We start from the raw sequence: 27444 nt of genomic DNA, 5'->3' as shown, positions 1-27444 counted from the left end.
TACGGACTAATGGGGTGGATTTCAGGATAAGATAAGCTCTTCCCTTTAGCTCCCCCATAACAAGTCACCTTGCAATTGGACTCAGCTCTGTCTCTGGGCATTTCCCCACCCTGCTTTATAAAATAGAAATTCTTGTAGAGGTTGTGTCCAGACAAGTACAATGGAGACTGACACACAGGGCTTGGAGAACTTCCCAGAGGTGGTTTAAGAGTGATTATATAACATGTTAAGTCTGTGTTCCTTTTTGAGGCATAACTGAACCTTTGCCAAAATAACTAATTGCCAGCCCTTTCCCACTGACCCAAATAAAAACATGGTAAATAAATTACAGTTTTGAAGCATACTCTAAAAAACAAACAAACAAAAAACTCCCACAAACCTGATACTCAGAGGACATCCCAGCTTTCTGTGTGGGACGCCACACGCTCACCGAAGGGCATGATACTGAATTATGTCTTTTTAAGTCATACCACCTGTTGCGGGAGCTGCGGGAAGAAAAGAAATGAATGTAGTGAAATAAAAGAAACCAAAACAGCAACAAAAGAACGACTTCCTTTTTGCACATTGATTTTGGCCAGAGGAATAAAAACAAGTAATTGTAACAAGCTGACGTGTTTTGGGGAAGCCATGAAAGTAGGCACCTGTCCACATGCCCAAAGGCCTAATGAGAAGTAGGCAGTAGACCTACAAGAAATTTAGTACCTTTCTTCCTTTCCTTCCCTTCCCACTCCGCTTATTTCTGTTTTTGTTTTGTTTTGTTTTCATAAAACTCTGGATTTATAGGGAAGCTCAGGGTGGGCATGGGGCAGACGCATGGGTTCTGCCAGGTGCTCTTTCTCAGGGAACACGGGAGGCTGTTGGCTGTGGGGACTGGCGGGGCTGGAGCAGGCTCTGTGACGGTCAGAGGCTCTCCCCAACCCCGGCCAGCGACCTCCCTTGGGTACCTTGAAATCAGCCGGGGCGGGAGTATTTACGCCGCGGAGATGGCAGCATGGACACAGCCCTGCTTTGCGGGTGGGAGTGAAGAGAGCCACTCGCTAAACATTAACTAGCACCCCACGGAGCGGGAGTCCAGGCAAAATCCGAAGCGACTGGAAGGGCAGATTGTTAACTCATTCAGCCGCCTCCTCGCCCCACAGCTAACAAATTCTTGGGTGCCAGTCTGGACAGAAAGGGGAGGAGACAATCCTGCTGTGATGATACTTTAAGGATGATACAGGAAAATGACAGAATAGGCACCATGTCATAGGAAGAATACTTGGAAGACCTGGGCTCATTTTATTGAGGCATCTGTGCACAAATGCCTATGGAGCATTCAGGCTTTCCAGAAATATTCTTGGAATACTTTCTGTGTGTAAAGTGGGCATTCGATGGTGAGTAAAGTGGCACAAGGTCTACCTTCCTGAGTTTACATTCAGAGGAGGAGAATGGTAAAAACAATAACCAGATATATACTTTTCTGCGTTTTTTAAAATTAATTAATTAATTTTATTATTATTATTATTTTGAGACGGAGTTTAGCTCTTGTCACCAGGCTGGAGTGCAGTGGCGCAATCTCAGTTCCCTGCAACCTCCACCTCCCGGGTTCAAGCGATTGTCCTGCCTCAGCCTCCCGAATAGCTGGCATTACAGGCATGTACCATCACACCCAGCTAATTTTTTGTATTTTTAGTAGAGAGGGGTTTCGCCATGTTGAGCAGGCTGGTCTTGAACTCCTGACCTCAGGTGATCTGCCCACCTCGGCCTTCCAAAGTGCTGGGATTACAGGTATGAGCCACTGCGCCCGGCCAGCACATATCCTTTTAAAACAAAAGCTTAAACATTTGGGGATGGAAATAAACAAGAGAATGACATAGAAAAGGCCGCGAGAGATAGGAAATGCTGTAGGAACACTTAAGAATCGTGGCCAAAAAGACTGTGATATGAACTGAGGCCAAAGCGTCAGTTCACTTGAGGGAGGAACTTTTTGTGTGTAACTCCCAGCCCTGCTACTTGCTGCCATGTGCCTGCCATGATGGGTTGTGTGGATGAACTTAGGTAGCACATGGCATTGGAGACGCCCAGCCACACAGATCTAGGAGATCCCATTCATGTCAGCATCACTGCAAATGCAGTGTGCACCCTGCGCAGGACACCTTGAGGCCCAGGACGACACAAAGAGGATGCTATATAAACATTAGCTGCAATCAGTGGCACTGTATATGAAACTCCCCGTCGTAGTGGGAACTTGTATTGAGAAAAGATGGCCACTTCTCAGGGTCATTGTAGCTGATAGCAAAGGTAGAGGCTTGAACGTGGTGTCCTTGAGGTGTCCATCCAGGATAATTTATAATTCTTTTATTTTATCACTGTTATTACCCATTCTACCATATTCTCTATTTCTAACTGGTTCTCCCTCCTTTCTTTCCTGTTAAAACCTTTTTGCCCTTGAGCAAAGCAAAGGCAAATTCTCACTTGTCTTCCCACTTAGTTCTATGTCAGTCAAGACCTGTTTGTTTCTGCTAGTAAGTTACTTCCTAGGGCCTGTGAGATAACCTGGACTTTGAGTGTGGCTCCTTTGATAGAGCAATAGCACCACCTGCTAGAAATGTCATCTTGTGGAACAAAGAAATATACACACCCCGCTCTTTTGTAATCAGGCTCTGACAGAAGCTTTCAGGTGTGGTGCTTACAAGGTCAGACTCACTCACTCACTTCTCTCTGCTCAGTCACTACACTCCCAGTGAGTATTTCTTGAGCTCCCACTAGGTTCCTAGGTACTAGGGACACAGTAGCACCATCATGACCAAGACAGACAAGGTCTTTACCTTCATGGAGCTTAAATTTTCTAGATGGAGAAGAAAGAGACTAAACAATAAAAAGGCAAAATTATTTCAGATAAGGACCAATGTTTCAACAAACAAAATAAGATGAACAGTTACGGGTCACTGCTTTAGATAGAGTGGGCATAGAAGTTCAAGTTTGAAGCAGCAGCTAGGTCTAGTGCTAGGAGAGAAACAGAATAAGACTGTGATAGTAAAGGTACCAGAGAAATGGGATGAAGAAGATGGGGGAAACAGTTTCAATTCCATGGTGCAAATAAAATGGGTGCACACTCAGAGACGTTTTGAGAACTATCTGGTAAGTAAATGGGCATGGTATAGAGCATCCTTGACATAAGTAACTCCATCTTAGAAAAAAAAAACTTTATCTTGTACTTCATATGGCACTTTCTGCCAACAGGGACAAGATATTTTGCTTAACAAATAATGACTACATCCAACCAGATAAGGACACAAACAAGCACATTCTTCCACTATCAGTCCTCACCAGAGGACTCTGTGGCCATAAAAAGAGTAAGGCTTCAGCAGCTCAACACAACTGACGCAGTCCTGCTATCAGTTGCGATAAGCAACTGGCATCTGTTTTTGTAGGCATCTGCCTACAAAGGCTCTGCCCACATCAAAGACTCTTCCTTGCAAGACTGAGGGACTGCTCAGGCCAAGCCAGGAGAGTCTTTTTGTCTTCGTTGTTCTCCCTGGACTGGTTCATTAATTCTTTTTTCTCTCCCTTTTCTCTTGATATTAAATGTTACTTTGTGAGCTGTGGAATGTTTAACATGTATATATTGACCATGTATACTATTATGTATGGTTTGCAGTATTGACTGACTTCTGGAGTGGCTTGAGCCTGTGTGCCTGCTATTCTGACTACCGAGTGAATGGGAAGTTCTGAGGAGAACTGCATTCTTGGGAACTCCATGTAGCTCCTGGTTTTTGTGACTGAAACAGCGTCAGTAAAAGTCTGACCTTGTGGCAAGATACAAATGTATGTGGACCTTGCATAGCTCAGGAGAGGCATAACTCTGAAACATGGGTCAGAATTCCTGTCTTTCTGTTTCAAACTGCTCAACGGTGCTAAGCATATTGTTTTAGACATAATAGGAGCTTAGCAAATGAGTATTTGTGTATTTGCTGGCTTCAGTTGCCTTGAATTAACCCAAGAAGCAGAATAGACTGGGGGAAGAAAGTTATTTGTATAGAGAAGTTCATGAATGGCAAATCTGTAAGGGGCATTATGCTTACATTCCCCATCTCTCTGCATGCCTCTAACCAAAGACAGACCAGTCCAGACAGCCAAGCTGGACCAGAGAGTAGCCAGGACACATGGAGGGAAATAAGGTAGCCCAAATACATGGACATACTCTCTGAGAGAAACAGGATATTTGCAATCAGCCATCTGCAGAAAGCACCCAGTTGGAGACTGGAAGCATCAAGTCTAGATGATCCAGATAATAACCAAGTGTAACCCTGACAAGTAGAGCGTGAAATCAGGCCTGGAACCTGGTCTGGAACCCTTCTGCCTTCCTTCCCAATAGGAGTAGTCTTCAAAATGCAGTGAAAGTGGATCTCACTCAGGAACACTATACAGTGTATCTTCAGGAGACAAGTATGTGTGGACCCACCAGGGTAGTTATTATTCTATTTGGCAAGTGTGCAGCTCTAGTGAACACCACCATCCAATGAAATTCCCTTGCTCAGATTTCTTGCTCATAAAACAATCTTATGATGATAATTTCTGGCTTCCTATGCAGCTTTCCCATGAAGAGAGTGTACTGATTAGCCACTATGACCGTATGACTGCCCATGACATGTCTATTATTACTAGAGAACAATCATCACTTTCTAGTTTATACATCAACCTTGTGTGATGTTTCTTAATGGAAATCAGTTGTTTTGAATCTGATCACCTCTGAAGGCACTAATCAAATCAAGTTTTTTTTCCTATCTTTTTTATTTTTACTTTTGGAGACAAGGTTTTTACTCTGTCACCCAGACAGGAATGCAGTGGCGTGATCATTGCTCACTGCAGCCTCGAACTCCTGGGTTCAAGTTGATCCTCTCACTATAGCTTCCTGAGTAGCTGGGACTACAGGCACACACCACCATGCTGGGATAAATTTTTATTTCATTTCTGTAGAGATGAGGTCTCACTATGTTGCCGAGGCTGGTCTCAAACTCCTGGACTCAAGTGACCTGCTTCCCAAAGTGCTGGGATGAGTATAATCGAGGACCATATCTCAGTATTGTTTCTTTAAAAGACCATTCTGGGGTCAGCTGGCTTTATTCTACAACATTTTCAGTTTGGCTGTTTCTAATTTCACCACCAAGATTTGATTCATTGTAGTTACTGTCTTTTCTCAAGTACAACAGCCAGATGGTCTCTGCATAATGGGGCTTGAGGATAACAATCCAACCTGAGTTCTAGGTATCATCTACTTCAGAATGACAGTGTGAAAGTTTAAACATAATAGAGATTACTTCCATCTCCAAGAAACCTGATTAAACAGTTCTGTTAAATTACTATGACTTCCTTGAGCCTTGAAGGTAGCTAGAATACTTTAGGACAGCAATTCCCGAAGCCTCTTCCAGGGACTACCAGTGTTATGCAACAAATGAACACAAATTATCTGGAAGTTCTTGGTGAGATGAAATTAAACCTAGTTTAGTATTTGCTGTTGTTGTGGTTGGTTGGTTGGTTATATTTTAAGCACAGGGCTCCTCCCAGGCTTATTTTAACCTTGATTGCTGAGATCAGTTGACTATCCAAAAGTGAGATGTGTTATGAAGCTTGTCTTAGTGTGTGTGTGTGTTGCTACAAAGGAATACCTGAGGCTGGGTAATTATAATGATAAAGAAAAGAGGTTTCTTTGGTTCTCGGTTCTGCAGACTGTACAAGAAACAGGATGCCACCATCTGCATCTGGGGAGGGGCCCAGGAAGTCTCCACTCATGGCAGAAGGGAAAGGGGAGCCCATGTATGCAAAGACCACATGGTGAGACAGCAGAAGCAAGAGAGAGCTGGGGGAGGTGTCAGGCTCTTGTGGGAACTAATGAAGCAAGAACCCACTCATTACCAGAAGAGGCCAAGCCATTCATGAGGGATCTGCCCCCATGACCCAAACGCCTCTCATTAGACCCTATCTCCAAATTGGGGATCAAATTTCAACATAAGTTTCAGAGTAACAAATATCCAAACCATAGCAAAGCTTCTTCCCCAAATAATTCGACCAGAAATCCTTTTCATTGAGAAGCATTTCTCAGAACTTAGTTCCCAAGGTAGACTCTTTGTCAAACATGACTCTTTCATACTTTTCCGGAGTCTCCTGACATTCGAGTCTCATCTAAGGAGAGATGCGGTCTAGCTGGGGTTCAGTGAAGAATGCCAGTCTGTCATGAAAGGGGAGACTTCACACGAGGGAAGGAAAGAAGAGTTATGTGGGGCTTCGTAAGTCATAAGGGAGTAGGATCAGAAATCAATCTCATGGTAGGGAGATAAAGGCAATTGCCCTTGTTCACCATTAGGCTCTTTGCAGAGCTGTATGGCACAGAGACACCACGCATATGGAATCCACTGGGAACTGTGCCCTGGAGCCGTGCAGCACAGTCACCCTGCAGAATGGGCAAGAAGAGATCTGAGAGAAACATTTGAGAAGAAACGTTAATTTAAATTTCTAGCAAAAAATACATAAAAGACCTCTTTATCTTTTATTAATTACCAAATCAAATAATCCCTAACAGAGAGAGGGGGTACCCCCACAACCCCCAACCCCTCTCCAACCCCCGGGAGTTACTCCCATTGTGCGATCTGTCTGAGCTGCTTCTGTGCCTAACATGAGCTGAATGAAATAAAAAGCAGAACATTCTGTTTAAAAAGTTATTGTCTAAAATGTCATATCTCCCTTTTATTAGCAGAGTAGAGCTCATCGTGAAGTGTGTTTCAATTTCTATAAATACACAAAGAAAAGCAGGACACATTTCCCACAATAAGCAACTCCAGCGTTTGGCCACATCAATCAAAAGAGCAACTAAAGAGGAAAATGTAAAGAAAAACAAAGAAAACCTCTGTAACCCCCAAAGGAAGTTTCCATGTGTACAATATAAGCTGAACAACTTTTGACCTTTTTTGAAATCCGATTAGTGAAACTTTGTAGAATATTTAAAAGCCAGCCTATATGCCCCCCTAAGTCTGTCCCACGCAAATGTTTTTGTCACTTTTTTAATACAAAAAGATAATCCTGGAGGAAAGTGCTGCTCAGCAATCTGCTCCTCCTGATTTTGAAACCATTAAAGCGCACACCAAGCTGTTCCCAGAGCCCGGACACCCCTTCGCTTGTTTATAGATCAATAATTTAGAAACTTTCTCAGTTTCAGAGAAAAAGAATGATCTCAAGCTGAAGTTCTGCAGACCAGCTTTCAGTCTAGTTAATTTTTATTTATTTGTTTGCTTGCTAGCTAGAGAGTTATAAAAGTCTTGAAAAGGCTTGGCATGAAAACTGATGCAGCCAAAGGACACCAGCTCTGAGCTCTTGTTTCAAGTAATTCCTGCCTAGAATAGGCCTGTACCTGGTCCAGACAGCTGTACTCCCTTCGCCAGGCTGACTCCCGAACGCATGAACTGTCTTATAAAGTCCCAGTGGACATTTGCATCAGGGTGTCCTAATCACTAGCAGGGTGTGAAAATGTCACACATGCTCACTCACTCCAAAACCAAGGAGAAAAAATCCTACAAGAATAAAACTTAGGAGAACATAATCCAGTTCTGTCCTTCTCCTCTTAGAGGGAAATCCTCAGAGCCAGAGGTCAGTACAGTTGCCCAGACAAATAAATTTTCCCCTTACCTCTGGCTACACCAATCTTGGTTGCTTTTAGTGTCATGCATGTCCTGGTACAGCCAGGACAGGGAAAGCTCTGCAGAGACAGGTGCAGTTTCTGGCCACTCTTGCTCTAGGAAGTGCTCAGCCCATCATGCAGGGAGACGCAGAGACCCTCTAGGAAAATACACTCGGCCCTGCCCCATCCCGGCCCCATACTGCACTAGGAGGGAAAAAGCATATGTTACCCAACACAACAGAGGACAGCTGAATTTGCTTATGACAAACACATATGTGCTACACAGCTATTTATTGAGTACTTGGAGTATGTGAGACTCAGTACTAAGTGTTGAGAGAACTCGGGAAAATTCAAACTATGGCTCTTGTCCTAGTACCTGAGCTACACAAATAAAACAAATACATGTAGAAATACTATACTTCCTTGATTCAGAGACGGCATTTATAGAAAGACATATTATTAAGTAATAACTTTTTGGGAAAAGCTAACCCTCATCAAGTGTATGCATTGATTATGAGATGGAACCTCAGCAATTATGAGATAGAAAGTGATTTCTGAGATACTGGCACGTGAAGAGCAGGTGCAGCCGCGGAGTGGGGCCATGTGGCGATGGTGGTGATGCTCTTCCGGCAGCTGCCTGGCGCCCCTGCTCTTCACTAGGAATGGTGCTACCTGCTTCCTAAACGCGAAGGCATTTCATTTGCATAACAACCCTGGTGGTGTTGATACGGTGATTCTCATTTTTACAAATGAGGAAACTGAGAGACAGGGAGCAACTTTCCCAAGGTCAGAAAGCCCCTAAGTTAGGGAGCTGGCATACAAGCTCATGTGTGAGAAGCAAGAGCAGACGGTGGGTTGAAGTCAGGCTCTGGGGTCACAACCCTGGCCTTCCGACCTGCAAGCTTTGTGGTTTTAGGCAAAGTCCATGATCTCTTTGTGCTTCAATTTTTATATCTGTAAAATGAGAACTAAGAATAGCCCTCACCTAGTAGGGCTGTTTTAAAGTTTAAATATGACAATGTCCTCCAAAAGCTTAACTGGGTACCCTGTACGTTGAAAATGCACAGTAAATATAAGCTAGTGCTGTTTTTCTATTCTGATGCAGGAAAATGCTTAATCAATTTTAAATACTTAATAGGCCACGTAGGTGGTAACGGTGATCAGGTTCAGAGGTTCAGATTTTACTAGGAGTCTTGTTCCTCTAAAAGTAAACCACGTTTACATAAATCCTTGCCCGTCTTCGTGATGCTCTCGTCACCCAGAAGGCAGAGGAAACAACAAGGGAACTTCTATTCTTGACTTCATTCTGATGAAAAAGAACCTGATGGCTATTGTGTAACTTCCAGGAACCTAGAGAAAAACATGACTGTGTCGTTCTTCATTAAATTGAGGAAAGGAACCACCAGGCTGAGGTGACCTGAACCTGGACTTTGGAAAATAGGCTTCAGAAAGTTCAGAAATACTATAAATGTGCCCCCCTTGGCCAAGGATATGATTCACACGAAAGGGAAATTCTTAAAGAACAAGGGAACAAAACAAAAGAATGTTAGTTTGTACACTTAGAAATAATTCCTGTGAAAAAGAACAGATGACGGCTGCCGCATAAACACCTCTGAAGTTGTTCAGATTTCAACAGGACATGTGGAAAAGGCAGAGGATGCGTGCTCAGGGAGGTCGTGCCCTGTGCTTGGAAGGAGGCAGGAAGTGTAGGCCAATGAGCCCTCGTTAAAGACAAGCCCTGTGTCACACTTTATAGACATCATTTCATTTTATCCTTTGCAACCTGAAAAGGTAGACGTTATGAGCTTTGTGTTTCAGAATAAGAAATTTGTACTGAGAGGCCGGGTGATTTGCTGGGAATCACACAAATCGTCGATGGTAGAGCTGGGATTGGAATCCAGAACAATGTGGATTTGAAGTCCACGCTCTTCTCCCTGGCTCTGTTGTCTTCCTCCTCAGCAGAATGACCTTCATCCTAAATGTCTGGAGTAGGGGGCCAGGAGTGCTTTGGTGCCACATAGAGATTCCGATTCCTCTTACTTGGGTAGGTGTCCTCTTCACAGCCTGTCAACTAGCTAGGATGGGTTGGGCAGACCGGGAAGACCAAAAGTCAAGGTCGGTATGCCTGGGGGTAGAGGGCACCCCTGTCCCAGTGCTGCAGGCTCAAAGCCGGGGCCCAGCCTTGGCTCCCTCCTGGAGTGCTTGTTCTCACCACCATGGTCCCTGCCCTGACTCTAGATATCTTCACCCAATGATTTCAGGCTATCCTGTGTCCTTTCATTAAGAAAATGTCCTATCTAATCCTGAGCCCATACTCAGTGGCATTTTGAAGATTGTCATGGAATGACTGTATGTGACACCGAGTAAACAAGTTAATGTATCCATCTTGATCAACGTCAGCGGACAGTTTCACACTCTAACTCTGGGAGTGACTACTCATCTTTGTGTGGGGACTAAGACTACTTCATACAACAAAATCAATTCTACTTTACCAAGCCTTGCCCATCTGATAACTGTCTCTGTATTTACTTATTTATTTTTAGAGACAGGGTTTCACTCTGTTGCCAAGGCTGGATGCAGTGGTGCAATCATAGCTCACTGCACACTTGAACTTCTGGACTCAAACAATCCTTGTGCCTCAACCTCTTGAGTATCTAGGACTATAGACACATGCCACTATGCCGGGCATATTTTTAAACTTTTTTTTTTAGAGATGAGGTCTCACTATGTTGTTCAGGCTGGTCTCCAACTCTTGGCTTCAAGCGATCCTCTCACCTTGCCTCCCAAAGTGCTAGGATTATAGGCGTGAGCCCCCATGCCTGGCTCGTCTCATCCTTTATTGAGAAGATATCTGTTATCTGTTTTCCTTCAAGCCTCCCTAGCAATATCTTTTGTAATCTTTGAAAACTTCTGGTTGTTCTATTTCCTCCAGTCTAATTAAAGCAATGGTCTGGTTTCTGGCTACGATTGCTCAGAGAGGATCAGTAGTTATAAAGGCCAAACTATGTACTGTTGGGATAGTTTTCTGGGCATACTCACAGAGAAAGGCAAGGTTCAAACGCTGGGCATGCGAGTAAAGACAGAAATGTGTTATCTGAGATTTCATAATTCTCTACCGTGAATCTCAAATTAGGTATGAAACCAGGAGATAAATCAGTATAAGGAAGGGATAGATGGAGAGTAATACCATTAACTCAGGTTTAAACTTAGTCCCTTGGGAAGCCAAGGCAGGCGGATCACGAGGTGAGGAGTTCGAGACCAACCTGACCAACATGGTGAAACCCCATTTCTACTAAAAATACAAAAATTAGCTGGGCATGGTGGCAGGCGCCTGTAGTCCCAACTATTTGGGAGGCTGAGGCAGAAGAATAGCTTGAACCCGGGAGGCAGAGGTTGTGGTGAGCTGAGATCATGCCACTGCACTCCAGCCTAGGCGACAGAGTAAGACTCTGTCTCAAAAAAAAAAAAAAAAAAAAAAAAAAAAAAAAAAAAAAAAAAAAAAAAAATTAAACTTGGTCCAAAAATTCAGAAGTGAACCTCTAAAAAGAAGTCAAGGGGGCCAGACGCAGTGGCTCACGCCTGTAATCTCAGCACTTTGGGAGGCCGAGGCGGGTGGATCACGAGGTCAGGAGATTAAGACCAGCCTGGCTAACACGATGAAACTCCATCTCTACTAAAAATACAAAAAAAAACTTAGCTTGGCGTGGTGGCGGGCGCCTGTAGTCCCAGCTACTCTGGAGGCTGAGGCAGGAGAATAGCATGAACCCGGGAGGCGGAGTTTGCAGTGAGCCGAGATTGCGATTGCGCCACTGCACTCCAACCTGGGTGACAGAGGGAGATTCTGTCTCAAAAAAAAAAAAAAGAAAAAAGAAAAAATAGTGTCAAGGGTAGCTGCTGTAGAAGTCCAGCCAAGCAGACAGTGGCACAAGGAATCTGGAGCAGCTGGCATGGGGCCTCAGCCATGGAGAGAGTTCAGTTTAAGGATGGGAAAGCCAGTTATTGGGGAACTGGGGAAGAAGCAGGAATGAACGTCCCTTGGAAAAGAGGAAGAGACTCGGTTGTAGAAGAGAGCTAGGATACCAAGGTTGATGTGATGAAATTGATTTTAGCCACTAACCCATGTACCATCTGTTGCTTCTACTTAAACACTGAGGCATGACTGAACTTAGAGGTGAGAGCCTCAGTTAGATGAGCCATAAAGCTTCATCAGAGCATCACAGGTCATTTCATCACAAACCTACCCCAGGTCAGGCCAACATTTACTATATATCATGCACTGGGGGCAATGTTTGTGCTTTGTATTTTACCTTCATGTAAGCTATCTATTATTTTGTTTATGGTCAGTTTGTATTTTAAACATATCAGCCTGGTTGATGGTACTCTGTCACAGCAGCCCTAGTAAACTAATACAATCGTCAGTTTTGTTTTTAATTTGGTGTGTGTTAACTGGCTTAATTATGATCCTTAAATTGTCATCATTGGGTTGTGGATGTCCAACTTATAGTCAGTTATTTATTTATTTTTAGTAATACAATAAACATCTGCAAGCCCATCTCCTAAACAAAAGTCGGTCTGGAAAATAAGTCAGAGCTAATGACATGTTCCCCCAGCAACCTCACCCCATCCACTCCAGCACCATCCTGGTTTTCCTCGCTTTTCTGTCGATGTAGATTATTGTAGTCCTAAACTACGTGTATTTTAAAACATTTTAGCTACTTTAAACTATATATAAGGTATCACGTGGCGTATGTTTCGCAACTTTCATTTCTATCACATTGCAAAGAGTCACCCATCTGCATGTAGCTGTAGTTCATTCGCTATGCTACTTTGCTGTTTCGAAATAAAATTGTCACGACTGCTTTTTAGAAATATACTTACATTCTCGTTCTTATCCCATTGTTTCTACTATTTTAGTATAAAGACCTGGCGAAGACCCTGTTTCGGGAAGGAGGAGTCTCTCTGGTCCGTGTGCCGTAGGGACGTTTGGGGCTCACAGCTGCAGGGGTGTTCCGGCCTCATTGTGACTCTCAGAGCTTCACCCACAACAGCTACGAGGACTTACTTCTTAAAATGAAGCATTTCCCTTTGGTCACCAACCAAGAGGATAGAACAGTAAAGTGACTCATGTTGCTCTGATTTCAAAGGGTGAGTAAAGGAAAACGTTAATATGAGTCAGAATTTACCCAATGGTTTTGAGTAAATAACCCCAAAATAGTCTTTTTCTCCTGGGGTTGCTGAAGGAGAGCAGCGTGGCCATACTTTCCTAAAGGAAGCAGTGTGGCTTGGGAGGTGCAGGACAGCCCTGGCGGGCTGACAACCTGGTAGATGCAAGCCACCCACCTCCTACTTTGTGACCTTGGGCCAGTCACTGAATGCAATGGCGCAGAGAGATACCCCAGTTCTAATTCTAGGGTCAGAGACTACACTGTCTGCCTTCTGTGTTCACATAGAGCCATTTCTAGTTCTTAAAATGTCAAAACTGGGACTGTGTTTTTCCTCATTACAGTAAACATTTTTTGAAACAGGTATTGGTGGCTGTATAGTACCTGTGTTTGGCCATGATGTTGGATCCTCAAACCCAGGGCTGTGTGGCCAGCCCCAGGCCAAAGCTCCCTCACAGTCACCTCGCAGGCTCTGGAGAGGGACCTGCTGGGGCCAGTGGAAGGCAACTTAGGCTCCACATCCTCTCTGTCTTCTGGCTTCTCTGTGAAGCACAGGTTATTGTTTGTACCCTTTGATGCTTTTCTAAAGGCTATGTAAGGAGCATTTTCAAAGATAGAAAATGGAGAGAGCTGGAGATGCTGTGGGAGGGAAGATTGGAGAAAGAAAGTCTAACCAGTGCAAACATTAAAATCAAATGACCCTCTTGCCATAAATTAGGGGGTTGGGGAAATGGCTTATTATGCAGCTGAGGTGTTTGAAATGTAGAGTTTGCTGGTTGGCAGATTAATCCCATTTATGCTGCGGAAAGTATTCCATGACATTAAAGGATTTATCTATTTGCTAATCTGCTTCAGACTCCACAGACCTTGTTATAAAATAAGGAGGTTGGGGAGAGGAAAGGGCTAGAAAGAAAGGGGTTAGGAAAAGGAAGATCAGGGATTTTGCTCCCATTTATGCTATAAGTTTTGTTAACTAAATGCCTAAAGGGGATTTCAAAAACACGGTAGAATCCATTCCTTAAATGCAACATACATTACTTATAATATGGACAAAGTAGAGTTTTGTATTTGGTTTGTTTTTGTTTTGTTTTTAACAATGTTAATGTGATCATTCTCTGTAAATGCATAAGCAAGAATATATTTTTTCTGCTACTTTAAACCTAGGATATAAAGTACTTTTTAGAGAGAAAAGCAAATGAAAAAATGTGTGTAGGATTCTAACAAGCTTTAATCTTCATTACTAGATTTATTGGGAGCAACCATCAACAATTATTTTAATTTGGAACAGTTCCCTTTTTTCCCCATTTTTAAAACCCCTTCCCCCAAAATGCAAACAAACATTTGCCTTTACTGTTGCCTTTTCCTCCTGGATGGACTACACAGTGCAATAGCCAAACATCCTCTTAATCTCTTTTTCAAAGACTCTAACCTTCTTTTGCGTAAAGCAGTCATTTTGTTTTGTTCCACAGCACCTTGACAATGCCGAGAAAACATAATCCTTTACTTACAATAGAATCTCAGATTTGCTGTTCCATTACCGGGTAGCCTAAGCATTTGTATTAAAAGACGGTTCAGCTTTTTTTTCAAGGAGGCATTTCCTTCCTTACCTTCCTCACAGAAAGTTCTGCTTTATTTTTAGTAATATCCTGGCTTCTGGTATTGTATTTGTGCACATAATCCCTTCACAATAATGCTTAGCACTCTGGTGGCACCTTCCCTCCATGGAACTCAAAGGCCTTTACAAACATTAATTAATTCTCACAGCACCCCCACAAGATGGGTGAGTATTCCCTTCCAATTGGTGTATTATTATCCCCATTTTGTGATTTTGCCAAAATTCCTTTGCCTTCTTCCCCAGTGTGCTTTTTAATAGAATTCATCTTTAGTCCACTGGGGCTGGCCAGTTAAGACCATGGTAAAGAAACGAACTAGCAATAAAAAGGAAACAAAAAAGAAGAATGTGAACTGTGATACAGGCAACCTCGGAGATATTGCGGGTTTAGTTCTGGATCAGAGCAATAAAGCAGGCATTGTGATAGAGTCACATGAATGTTTTTGGTTTGCCAGTGCACATATAAGCTACATTTATATTATATTGTAGTCTATTAAGTGTATAGCATATGTCTAAAAAAAGTATGTCTTTTTTTTTTTTGAGACACAGTCTTACTCTGTTGATCAGGCTGGAGTGTAATGGTGCCATCTCGGCTCACTGCAACCTCTGCCTCCCAGGTTCAATTCTCCTGCTTTAGCCTCCCGAGTAGCTGGGATTACAGGCGTGTGGCACCACGTGCAGCTAATTTTTGTATTTTCAGTAGAGATGGGGTTTTGCCATGTTAGCCAGGCTGGTCTTGAACTTCTGACCTCAGGTGATCTGCCCGCCTCGGCCTCCCAAAGTTCTGGGATTACACTTGTGAGCCACCACTGCCGGCCAAAAAGTATGTGTCTTAATTTAAAAATATTTTATTGCTAAAAAATGCTAATGACCATCTGAGCCTTCAGTGAGTTGTGATCTTTTTGCTGGTGGAGGGTCTTGCCTCCACGTTGATGAGGGCTGACTGATCAGAATAGTGGTTGCTGAAGGTTGGGGTGGCTGTGGCTATTTCTTAAAATAAGACAAAAATGATGTTTGCCACATAGATTGACTCTTCCTTTTGCTAAAGATTTCTCTGTAGGATGAGATACTATTGGATAACATTTTACCCACAGTAGAACTTCTTTCAGAATTGGAGAAAATCCTCTCAAAACCTGCTCCTGCTTTATCAACTAAGTTTATGGAATATTCTAAATCTTCTGTTGTCATTTCAACAATGTTCGCAGCATCTCCACCAGGAGTAGCTTCCATCTCAAGGAACTGCTTTCTTTGCTCATCCATAAGAAGCAACTCCTAATCTGTTAGAGTTTTATCCTGAGATTGTAGCAATTCAGTTCCATCTTCAGACTCCACTTCTTATTCTAGTTGTCTCCTATTTCCACCTCATTTGCAGTTACTTCTTCCACTGAAGCCCTGAACCCCTCAAAGTCATCTAGGAGGGCTCAAATTACTTCTCCCAAACTCCTGTTAATGTTGCTATTTTGACCTTCTTCCCTGAATCAGGAATGTTCTTAGTGGCATCAAAAATTACGAATCTTTTCTAGAAGGTGTTTTCAATTTACTTTGCCCAGATCCATCAGGGGAATCACTGTTTGTGGCAGTGATATTTACAAAATACATTTTATAAATCATAAAACTTGAAAGTCTAAATTACTCTTTGATCCATGGGCTGCAGAGTGGGTGTTCTATTAGCAGGCATAAAAACATTAGGGGATCTGGCAAGATGGCTGAATAGGAACAGCTCCGGTCAGCAGGTCCCAGTGAGACCAATGGAGAAGGTGGGTGATTTCTGCATTTCCAACTGAGGTACCCGGCTCATTTGGGACTGGTTAGACAGTGGGTGCAGCCCACAGAGGGCGAGCAGAAGCAGGGTGGGGTGTCGCCTCACCCAGGAAGTACAAGGCATCAAGGGAAGCCATGAGGGACTGTGCTGTGAGGGACGTTGCTCTCTGGCTCAGATACTACGTTTTTCCTATGGTTTTTGCAACCCTCAGACCAGGAGATTCCCTCAGGTGCCTACACCACCAGAGCCCTGAGTTTCAAGCACAAAACTGGGTGGCTGTTTGAGCAGACACTGAGCTAGCTGCAGGAGTTTTTCTTTTGTATCCCAGTGGCATCTGGAACCCCAGTGAGACAGAACCTTTCACTCCCCTGTAAAGGAGGCTGAAGCCAGGGAGCCAAGCAGTCTTGCTCAGTGGGTCCCACCCCCACAGAGCCCAGCAAGCTAAAATCCACTGGCTTGAAATTCTCACTGCCAGCATAGTAGTCTGAAGTCAACCTGGGATGCTTGAGCTTGGTGGAGGGAGGGGCTTCCACCATTACTGAGGTTTGAGTAGACGGTTTTCCCCTCACAGTGTAAACAAAGCTGCTAGGAAGTTTGGACTGGGCAGAACGCACCGCAGCTTGGCAAAGCTGCTGTAGCCAGACTGCCTCTCTAGATTCCTCCTCTCTGGGCAGGGCCTCTCTGAAATAAAGGCAGCAGCCCCAGTCACAGGCTTATAGATAAAACTCCCATGTCCCTGGGACAGAGCACCTGGGGGAAGGGGTGGCTGTGGGCGCAGCATCAGCAGACTTAAACATTCCTGCCTGCCGGCTCTGAAGAGAATAGTGGATCTCCCAGCACAGCACTTGAGCTCTGCTAAGGGACAGACTGCCTCCTCAAGTGGGTCGCTGACCCCCGTGCCTCCTGACTGTGAGACACCGCCCAGCAGGGGTCAACAGACACATCATAGAAGAGAGCTCTGGCTGGTATCTAGTGGGTGCCCCTCTGGGACAAAGCTTCCAGAGAAGGAACAGGGAGCAATCTTTGCTGTTCTCCAGCATCCGCTGGTGATACCTAGGCAAACAGGGTTGGGAGTGGACCTCCAGCAAATTCCAGCAGACCTGCAGAAGAGTTAGAAGATCAGCAGCAGACTGTTAGAAGAAAAACAAACAAACAGAAAGCAATAACATCAACATTAACAAAAAAGGATGCTCATGCAAAAACCCCATTGAAAAGTCATCAGCATCAAAGATCAAAGGTAGATAAATCCACAAAGATGAGGAAAAACCAGCACAAAAATGCTGAAAATTCCAAAATGCTTATTCTCTTTCAAAGGATCACAATTCTTCGCCAGCAAGGGAACAAACTGGAAGAAGAATGAGTTTGACAAATTCACAGAAGGAGGCTTCAGAAGGTGGATAATAACAAACTCCTCTGAGCTAAAGGATCATGTTCTAACCTAATGCAAGGAAACTAAGAACCTTGATGAAAGGTTAAAGGAATTTCTAATTAGCATAACCAGTTTAGAGAAGAACATAAATGATCTGATGGAGGTGGAAAACACAGCACAAGAACTTCATGAAGCATACACAAGTACAATAGCTGAATCAATCAAGCCAAAGAAAGGATATCAGAGATAGAAGATAAACTTAATGAAATAAAGTGAGAAGACAAGATTAGAGAAAAAAGAATGAAAGGGAATGAACAAAGCCTCCAAGAAATATGGGACTATGTGAAAAGACCAAACCTATGATTGGTTGTTGTACCTGAAAGTGATGGTGAGAATGGAACCAAGTTGGAAAACACTTCAGGATATTATCCAGGAGAACTTCTCCACCTTAGCAAGACAGGCCAACCTTCAAATTCAGGAAATACAGAGATCACCACAAAGATGCTCCCCGAGAAGAACAACCCCAAGTCACATAATTGTCAGATTCACCAAGGTTGAAACAAAGGAAAAATGTTAAGCGCAGCCAGAGAGAAAGGCCAGGTTACCTACAAAGGGAAGCCCATCAGACTAGCAGCAAATCTCTCTGCAGAAATCTTACAAGCCAGAAGAGAGTGAGGGCCCATATTCAACATTTTTAAAGAAAATAATTTTCAACTCAGAATTTCATATCCAGCCAAACTAAGCTTCATAGGTGAAGGAGAAATAAAATCCTTTACAGACAAGCAAATGCTGAGGGATTTGTCACCACCAGGCCTGCCTTACAAAAGCTCCTGAAGGAAGCACTAAATATGGAAAGGAAAAACCAGTGCCAGCCACTGCAAAAACATACCAAAATATAAAGACCAATGACACTATGAAGAAAATACATCAACTAATGTGCAAAATAACTAGCTAGCATCATGATGACAGGATCAAATTCAAACATAACAATAGTAACCTTAAATGTAAATGGGCTAAATGACCCAATTAAAATAACAGACTGGCAAATTGGATAAAGAGTCAAGACCCATTGGTGTGTTGTATTCAGGAGACTCATCTCATGTGCAAAGACACACATAGACTCAAAATAAAGGGATGGAGGAATATTTACCAAGCAAATGGAAAAAAAAAAAAAAAAAAAAAAGCAGGGGTTGCTGTCCTAGTCTCTAATAAAACAGACTTTAAATCAACAAAGATCAAAAAAGACAAAGAAGGGCATTACATAATGGTAAAGGGATCAATGCAACAAGAAGAGCTAACTGTCCTAAATATACATGCACCCAACACAGGAGCACCCAGATTCATAAAGCAAGTTCTTGGAGACCTACAAAGAGACTTAGACTCCCACACAATAATAGTGGGAGACTTTAACACCCCACTGTCAATATTAGACAGATCAACGAGACAAAAAATTAACAATGATATTCAGGACTTGAACTCAGCTCTGGACCAAGTGGACCTAATAGACATCTACAGAACTCTCCACCCCAAATTAACAGAATATACATTCTTCTCAGCACCACATTGCACTTACTGTAAAATTGACCACATAATTGGAAGTAAAACACTCCTCAGCAAATGCAAAAGAATGGAAATCATGACAAACAGTCTCTCAGACCACAGTGCAATCAAATTAGAACTCAGGATTAAGAAACTCACTCAGAACCGCACAACTACATGGAAACTGAACAACCTGCTCCTGAATGACTACTGGGTAAATAATGAAATTAAGGCAGAAATAAATAAGTTCTTTGAAACCAATGAGAATAAAGACACAGTGTACCAGAATCTCTGGGGCACAGCTAAAGCACTGATTAGAGGGAAATTTATAGCACTAAATGCCCACATGAGAAAGCAGGAAGCATCTAAAATTGACACCCTAACACCACAATTAAAAGAACTAGAGAAGCAAGAGCAAACAAATCCAAAAGCTAGCAGAAGACAAGAAATAATTAAGTTTGGAGCAGAACTGAACAAGATAGAGACACAAAAGACCCTTCAAAAAATCAATAAATCCAGGAGCTGGTGTTTTGAAAAGATTAACAAAACAGATAGACTGCTAGCCAGACTAATAAAGAAGGGAAAAGAGAAGAATCAAATGGACACAATAAAAAATGATAAAGGAGATATCACCACTGATCCCACAGAAATACAAACTACCAGCAGAGAATACTATAAACACCTCTACACTAATAAACTAGAAAATTTAGAATAAATGGACAAGTTCCTGGACATATACACCCTCCAAAGACTAAACCAGGAAGAAGTCGAATCCCTAAATAGACCAATAACGAGTTCTGAAATTGAGGCAGTAATTAGTAGCCTACCAACCAAAAAAAGCCCAGGACCAGATAGATTCACAGCCGAATTATACTAGAGGTACAAAGAAGAGCTGCTACCATTCCTTCTGAAACTATTCCAAACAATAGAAAAAGAGGGACTCCACCCTAACTCATTTTATGTGGCCAGCATCATCCTGATACCAAAACCGGGCAGAGACACAACAACAACAACAAAATTCAGGCCAATATTCCTCATGAACAGCGATGCAAAAATCCTCAATAAAATACTGGCAAACCAAATCCAGCAGCACAGCAAAAAGCTTATTCACCACGATCAAGTCGGCTTCATCCCTGGGATGCAAGGCTGGTTCAACATATGCAAATCAATAAATGTAATTTATCACATAAACAGAACCAAAGACAAAAACCACATGATTATCTCAATCGATACAGAAAAGGCCCTCGATAAAACTCAACACCTCTTTATGCTAAAAACTCTCAATAAACTAGGTATTGATGAAATATATCTCAAAATAATAAGAGCTATTTATGACAAACCCACAGCCAATATCATACTGAATGGGCAAAAGGCAGAAGCATTTCCTTTGAAAACCGGCACAAGACAAGGATGCCCTCTCTCACAACTCCTATTCAACATAGTATTAGAAGTTCTGGACAGGACAGTCAGGCAACAGAAAGAAATAAAGTGTATTCAAATAGGAAGAGAGGAAGTTAAAGTGTCTCTGTTTGCAGATGACATGATTGTATATTTAGAAAACCCCATCATCTCAGCCCAAAACTCCTTAAGCTGATAAGCAACTTCAGCAAAGTCTCAGGATACAAAATCAATGTGCAAAAATCACAAGCATTACAATACATCAGTAATAGCCAAGAGCCAAATCATGAGTGAATTCCCATTCACAATTGCTATAAAGATAATAAAATACCTAGGAATCCAACTTACAAGGGATGTGAAGGACCTCTTCAAGGACAACTACAGAAGGAAAAAAGAGAGGACAGAAACAAATGGAAAAACATTCCATGCTCATGGATAGGAAGACTCAATATCGTGAAATTAGTCATACTGCCCAAAATAATTTACAGGTTCAAAACTATTACCATCAAGCTACCATTGACTTTCTTCACAGAATTAGAAGAAACTACTTCTTTCACATGGAGCCAAAAAAGAGCCCATATAGCCATGGCAATCCTAAGCAAAAAGAACAAAGCTAGAGGCATCACGCTACCTGACTTCAGACTATACTACAAGGTTATAGTAACCAAAAAAGCATGGTAATGGTAGCAAAATATAAACCAATGGAACAGAACAGAGGCCTCAGAAATAACATCACACAAGTACAACCATCTGATCTTTAATGAAACCTGACAAAAACAAGCAATGGTCAAAGGATTCACTATTTAATAAGTGGTATTGGGAAAACTGGCTAGCCATATACAGAAAACTGAAATTGGACCCCTTTCTTACACCTTATACAAAAATTAACTCAAGATGGATTAAAGACTTAAACATAAGACCTAAAACCATAAAAACCCTAGAAGAAAACCTAGGCAATACCATTCAGGACATAGGCATGGGTGAAGACTTCATGACTAAAACACCAAAAGCAATTGCAACAAAAGCCAAAATTGACAAATGGGATCTAATTAAATTAAAGGGATTCTGCACAGCAAAAGAAACCATCATCAGAATGAACAGGCAGCCTACAGATTGGGAGAAAATTTTTGCAATCTATCCATCTGACAAAGGGCTAATATCTGAATCTACAAAGAACTTAAACAAATTTACAAGAAAAAAACAAACAACCCCATCAAAAAGTGGGCAAAAGATATGAACAGACACTTCTCAAAAGAAGACATTTATGCAGCCAACAAATATGAAAAAAAGCTCATTATCACTGGTTGTTAGAGAAATGCAAATCAAAACCACCATCTCATACCATCTCATGCCAGTTAGAATGGTGATTGTTAAAAACTGAGGAAACAACAGATGCTGGAGAGCATGTGGAGGAAAAGGAATGCTTTTACACTGTTTGTGGTAGTGTAAATTAGTTCAACCATTGTGGAAGACAGTGTGGCGATTCCTCAAGGATCTAGAACTGGAAATACCATTTGACCTAGCAATCCCATTACTGGATATATACCCAAAGGATTATAAATCATTCTACTATAAAAACACATGCACATGATGTTTATTGCAGCACTATCCACAATAGCAAAGACTTGGAACCCACCCAAATGCCCATCAATAATAGACTGGATAAAGAAAATGTGGCACATATACACTATGAAATACTATGCAGCCATAAAAAAGAATGAGTTCATGTCCTTTGCAGGGACATGGATGAAGCTGGAAGCCATCATTCTCAACAAACTAACACAGGAACAGAAAACCAAACACTGCCTGTTCTCACTCATAAGTGGGAGTTGAACAGTGAGAACACATGGACATAGGGAGCGGAACATCACACACCAGGCCCTATTGGGGGATAGGGGTAAGGAGAGGGATGACATTAGGAGAAATACCTAATGTAGATGATGGGTTAGTGGGTACAGCAAACCACCATGGCACATGTATACCTATGTAACAAACCTGCACATTCTGCACATGTATCCCAGAACCTAAAGTATAATAATAAGGCCTGGCATGATGGCTTACACCTGTAATCCCAGCACTTTGAGAGGCTGAGGTGGGCAGATCACAAGGTCAGGAGATGGAGACCATCCTGGCCAACATGGTGAAACCCCATCTCTACTAAAAATACAAAAAGTAGTGGGGTGTGGTGGTGGGTGCCTATAATCCCAGCTACTCCGGAGGCTGAGACAGGAGAATCACTTGTATCCAGGAGAGGGAGGTTGCAGTGAGCTGAGATTGCACCACTACACTCCAGCCTGGGCAACAGAGACTCCACTTCAAAAAAAAAGAAAAAAAAAAAAAGAAAAAAAAAAGAAAAGAAAGTATAATAATAATAATAAAACAACATTAACAACATTAATGCCCTTGTACACCTCCATCAGTGCTCTTGGGTGATCAGGTGCATTGTTAATGAACAGTAGTATTTTAAAAGGAATCTTTTTTGCTGAGCAGTAGATCTCAACAGTATACCTGAAATATTCAATAAACCATGCTGTAAATAGATGGGCTGTCAGCGAGGCTTTGCTGTCCATTTTTAGAGCACTGGCAGGATAGATTTAGTATAAATCTTAAGAGCCTTAGAAGTTCTGGAATGGCAAATGAGCATTGGCTTCAACCTAAAGTAACCAGCTGCCTTAGCCTTTAACAAGAGGGTCAGCCTGTTCTTTGAAGCTTTGAAGCCAGGAATTGACTTCTCCTTTCTGGCTGCATAGTTTTAGGTAGATCTTCTGGATAACTTGCTGCAGCTTTGACCTCACCACTTGCTGCTTCACCTTACACTTTTGTTACGGAGATGGCTTCTTTTCCTAAACCTTATGAACCAAGCTCTACTAGCTTCCAACTTTTCTTCTGCAGCTTCCTTACATCGCTCCACCTTAAGAGAATTGAAGAGAGTTAGGGCCTTGCTCTGGATTAGGCTTTGGCTTAAGGGAATGTTGTGGCTGGTTTGATCTTCTATCCTGACTACTCAACTTTCTCCAAATCAGCAATACGGCTGTTTCGCTTTCTTAGCATTCACGTGTTCACCGGAGTAGCACTTTTAATTTTCTTCAAGAACGTTTCCTTTGCATTCACAATTTGGTTAATTGTTTGGTGCCAGAGATATGAGATATAACTTTTGGCCTGTGTTGGCTTTCAACATGCCTTCCTCATGAAGCTTAATCATTTCTAATTTTTTATTTAAAGTGGAAGATGTATGACTCTTTCTTTCACTCGAACACTTGAACATTGTTGGGTTATTCATTGGCCTACTTTCAATGTTGTTGTATATTAGGGAACAGGCAAGCCCAGTTAGAGGGAAAGAGGAGCTGGTTGGTGGAGCAGTTGGAGCATACACATTTTGTGATTAAGTTCCCTATATCTTACAGATGTGGTTCATGGGACCCCAATAAAATTACAATAATAACATCAAACAGCACTGATCACAGAACAACATAACAGGTATAATAAAAATTAAACAGTTTGGAATATTACTAGAATAACCAAAATGTAATACAGACACAAAGTGAGCAGATGCTATTGAAAAACAATGCCAATAGACTTGTTCAATGCAGGGTTGCCATAACCTTCAATTTGTAAAAATTTAGTGTCTATGAAGCACAGTAAGGCTAAGTGCAATAAAATGAGATGTGCATGCATACAGAAAGCTTGACAGCTAAACTGGTGGTGGAGATGGGAAAGTCCATCATTCTCCACCTCCAGTGAATCACCAGTGAAGGGGAGAAAAGAATAGGGGCATGTGGACCTTCCCATTCACTAAAACCAGAGGAGAAACTGACACAGGCAGATAATGATGGACAACTTCTGCCCAGAGAATTGGACAAATGTCCTTGATCCTACTGGACTGTTTCCAGGGCTAGTGGGCTCTGCAATGATGAACTCGCACCCACCCCAAGAGGGTGAAAAGTACGAAGTACACCCAAAGCCACTGGAAAAATCCTTACAATTCTTTGGGTTAGTATAGCCCAACTCTGTGCTATAACATCACTGTAATATATTTTTAGGTAGATCAACTTTTTGTGAGAAAAACCTACCCAAATCTCAAAATTTTACAGAAGTTGGGACTTTGTGATTTAAGAAATGTTTAAAAATGTGTGGTAATGTTTTAATATCTGTTTGAATGATTCCTCCAACTCCTAGCTTTTACTTAATATTTTATTGCTAAAATGAGAGTGATGTGGAGGGATAAAGTGGTGACTTGTTCAAGGTGAATCTGGGAGGCACAGGACTTGATTTCTCTCTAGACTGAACCTCAGAAGTCTTAGTTGGAGCAGCTGGAATGGCAACATCCTTCTTTGACTCTCAGCCAGTGGGTTCTTTTCCATTTGCTCAATCAGTCTCATCAACTTTTCTGAAGAACTCCTACTGAGAAGTTAAATGGAGGAGGTGAAGCAGAGAAGGCCACAGAAATATTTTTCTGGAAATATGCAAAGAAAAAAGAATGTCATGTTTTAAGATTTGGCATAGAGGCCAAATAACTTTCCTTCACTTATAATGGAAATTGGAGATGAAATTGGGGACTGGTTTCAGGAAAACTAAAGAAAAAAAAGACATGAATTTGAGATGAAATGTAAGAATTTGATCAATGACAGGAAATTCTTGGTGCCCTAATTTCCTGACCACTGACCTCAGCAGGCCCTTAGTGCTGCCTGGCCATCTTCCTACACATTTATGGGCCATTCACTCTCTCTTCTCAAACCTCCAAAGTCTCCTCTTTCATCCGTATACTCAGCTGAGAGCTCTGCTTCCTATTTCATTGAGAAAAACAGTCCTATGTTTCTGCCAAATGCTCTCCATCTGCCCCATTATCCTCTACCCTGCCTTCCCCACTGTAACCACAGGAAATTTCTTTGTGCTCTCATCCAGGGTCAAGCCCACCTGAGGCCCTGAACCCTGTAATCTTTCCTGTCTCTGCCACTTACTAGGTCTGGATCTAGGGCTAGCGTCCTTTGTCTTCATTATGCCAGGAAAGCTCTGGGGTCTCAGTCTTATTAAACACAGGCCATTGCTGAGCCCAAGTTTCAGACAACCAACCAAGTGAACTCATGGTCTTTCATGTGAATACCAAACTGAAAACTGGCATCCTGGGGAGAGGAAAGACATGCTTTCAGCTAAAAGAATGCCATGAGATTAGAAACGGGAGAAGCGCCATAGATGGTAGACGGTAGAACTCAGTACCTTAGTTCTACCATCTAAGGTACTTAGAACTCAGTACCTTACGCTGACTTTCTACTGGAAACTGGATAAAGTCTAAAGGTTCAACGTGTTTGGCAATGTAGGAGACACTGTTTGAGGCTGGTGGGAAATAAAGATGTATACTTATGGTGGAACCAGCTTATATAACTTACTTCCAAGTCTGAATATCGTCGAGTATATTTTTGTTTGTTTGTAAGTTGTTTATGTCATGAGAGCCTTCAGAAAAGCTTTTGACCGTGTGCTTTTTAAAGGCAATATTTGAACAACTGATGAATGTAGGAAACAAATTAATTTCTTCTTTTTTTTCTGTTTACTTTAAGTTCTGGCATACATGTGCAGAGGTTTGTTACATAGGTATACATGTGCCATGGTGGTTTGCTGCACCCATCAACCTGTCATCTAGGTTTTAAGCCCGGCATGCATCAAAATACTTCCTAAAATAAAAGGGCACATATATATTAAGATCATCACGAGCAATAATTATTACAGCCAAATAGTTAATGTGGCATGAAATTATTTGGCAAGCCTTTTCAGAAGACTAGAAAAGACCAAGTAAATATTTCCCCTAATTTTACTTTCAGCATAGTGTTCATTTATTTATTCCTTTAACAAATATTTATTACGTACTGTATATCAGGTGTGATTCCAATGCCGAAATATAGCAGCAAATAAAACAGATAAAAATCCCTAGCCACATGGAGCAGTGAGGCAAAATAAGCAACAGACAAACAAGTAAATAAGTAAATGAAAAAGTAACCTAATAGAGCCACTTGCAGCTATCCAAACTAAAACATTTAATCCAGAATCTCTGGTGAATGCAACTATATCAATAAATTCAGCTGATTCCAGTGTTGCATTAAATCCACCTTGGTCTAATACCTTTAGAATCCACACCCACAAACATTCTCTCTCCCAGTGTTGGGATGTGTAGGGGAGGGGAAAGCACAGTAAGGCTGAATTTGCAAAAGCTGGATTCAGTCATTGCTGTGGGAGGGGACTGCTACTGTCAGGGTTAAAAAGGGGAAAAAAATACCATGGTCAGGGGATGCTTAGGAAACAAGCAGGAAAGACCCGTGGGGTCTGCAGGAAACAAAGAGGAACAAGTTCCTCCTTCCTACTTGTCTAGTGTCCGCATTAGCACCCCAAAGCAAAGTTTAGAAGCTTGGGTTTGGGGATAGGAGAACTTAATAACTGACACACTTGTTATATTAACAATTTTTGAAAAAACAAATTATGTAACTCATAGTGCAACCCCTATTTACCCTTTATTCATTATCCCATTGATACTGCTTCCTTAAAAGTCACTAATGAACCACTAGGAACTACATTCAAGGGCCTTTACTGGATTGGTTCATCCTCATGATCCTCTGTTACTGCTTCTTGAATAGGCCTTTCTCAACTGACGAGGTGTCCTTTTGATGTGTCCACATTCTCTTCCTTTTCGTATCCACTTTGTGGAGACACTAGCCAAGAATCCAGTTTACTGAACTCCAGGGCTTATAAAGGGAACATGCTCCTTTAATACTGAAATACAAAATACAACATTTCTGGAACCGTGATAATCTAAAAGCAGTTTTAAAACTTCCTGATGTTGTTTACTGTTGTTCTCAAGATAGAGAAAAAATTTATCTTGGAGGCAAAGATTCTTGGTTAAAAAAGTCAACGTAAATTTTAGTTATTAAAAAATAAAAACAAAGATCTCTTTCTACAATGAAAATG

The 27444-nt window shown here is 41.9% G+C and overlaps 1 long non-coding RNA gene across 1 annotated transcript in view; it reads left to right on the top strand.

Annotated features, from left to right (window-relative positions):
* The first annotated feature begins 14372 nt into the window (after positions 1-14372).
* The window catches only part of LOC140712023 (uncharacterized), an 83469-nt gene continuing 70397 nt past the window's right edge, over positions 14373-27444 (top strand). The window contains exon 1 of the long non-coding RNA XR_012093420.1: positions 14373-14593. This is a non-coding gene — a long non-coding RNA (uncharacterized lncRNA). The remainder of the gene's footprint in view (positions 14594-27444) is intronic.

Source organism: Chlorocebus sabaeus, chromosome 7, assembly GCF_047675955.1.
Source record: "Chlorocebus sabaeus isolate Y175 chromosome 7, mChlSab1.0.hap1, whole genome shotgun sequence".
Classification (NCBI taxonomy): domain Eukaryota; kingdom Metazoa; phylum Chordata; class Mammalia; order Primates; family Cercopithecidae; genus Chlorocebus; species Chlorocebus sabaeus.
The sequence above is the reverse complement of the archived record's forward strand: the minus strand, read 5'-3'. Positions and strand labels throughout refer to the sequence as shown.